Source organism: Oryx dammah, unplaced genomic scaffold (assembly GCF_014754425.2).
Source record: "Oryx dammah isolate SB20612 unplaced genomic scaffold, SCBI_Odam_1.1 HiC_scaffold_2, whole genome shotgun sequence".
Classification (NCBI taxonomy): Eukaryota; Metazoa; Chordata; class Mammalia; order Artiodactyla; family Bovidae; genus Oryx; species Oryx dammah.
The window spans coordinates 53,135,359-53,136,645 of record NW_024070186.1 but is presented as its reverse complement, the minus strand read 5'-3'; the positions used below and the strand labels follow the sequence as shown (position 1 = coordinate 53,136,645).

Genomic DNA, 1,287 nt, shown 5'->3' with positions numbered 1-1,287 from the left:
CACTCCAGTATTCTTGCCTGGAGAATCCCAGGGGTGGGGGGGCCTGGTGGGCTGACGTCTATGGGGTCACACAGAGTCGGACATGACTGAAGTGACTTAGCAGCAGCATGGAGAATATACCAGGATACTTCCAATTTATTCCCAAGTGTGTTTATAATTTATAAAATTTAGACAGTGATACTTAGTATTATTACTTTCAAAAGATTCCATTCAATTACTATTCTTTTTGTTTTTGTTTTAATAACAAACTGTTTCTTGCTAAACATGATAAGACTTACTTTCTTGTGAAAATGAGCACATTAAAAGTAATATGGATGGGAAAAATAATTACATGAAAATAATAATCAAACATTAAAGTGGTAACATGAGTAAAAATTATCTTACAACAATGAATATTCCCAGGGATAAAGAAAGATATTTCATTAATAAATGAGTCAATTAATCAAGAAAATATAACAGTCCTAGATGTGTATACATTTAAACATAGCTTCGAAACACATGAGCAAAACTGACACAAGTGAAATTAGGAACAGATAAATCCAAAATGATAATTGGTGATTTCAAAACCTCTTTTTAAATAACTGACAGAATAGGTAAGCATAATTACTTAGTAAATATGGAAGATTTAAAGAATATCAATTAGTTACTTTAATTTGTGTATGCAGATTACTATAACCAGCCAAGGTAGACTACACTCTGTAAGAGCACAAGGGGTATTTACTATGCTAGAACATATACTGGCTATAAAACAAGTCTCAACAAATTAAAATAGGTTGAAACTATAGAACATGAATTTTCTCCCCAAAGAAAATTATTTCTCAATAACAAAAAACAGTAATTAAACGTATTGGAAAACTTCATAAGTATGTATAAAGTAAGCAAACTCTTCTAAACATGCCTATGTCAAAGAACTGACAAGTTAAATTAGAAGATATTTTGTACTCTCTTTGGCACAAAATTGGAATGATACAGAGAAGATTAGTATGGTCCCTGTGTAAGGATGAAAATGCTTTGATTACATTGTAATAAAATATTATATCAACCAAAGCAATACATGGATGAAACTCTTGCTTTTGCATTTTCATATTAAAAAATAAAAAGATAAAAAATCCATTACCTAAGCTTATAGCTTAAGAGTTAAATTAAAATCCATTTACTTAGAATTAAGGACAATATAAAGAATTAAAAAAAATAAGAATATAAAACGGATTTTTTTCTTTTTAACCCTATTTTTTTAATTTATCTTTAATTGGACAATAATTGCTTTAAAGTATTGTGTTGGAACAT

General features: G+C 29.1%; 1 non-coding gene across 1 annotated transcript; it reads left to right on the top strand.

The window, feature by feature from the left end:
• The first annotated feature begins 929 nt into the window (after window positions 1-929).
• LOC120859618 lies at window positions 930-1,035 on the top strand. The gene has a single exon (XR_005720122.1). It is a non-coding gene; the product is annotated as a U6 spliceosomal RNA (small nuclear RNA).
• The last annotated feature ends 252 nt before the right edge of the window (window positions 1,036-1,287 follow it).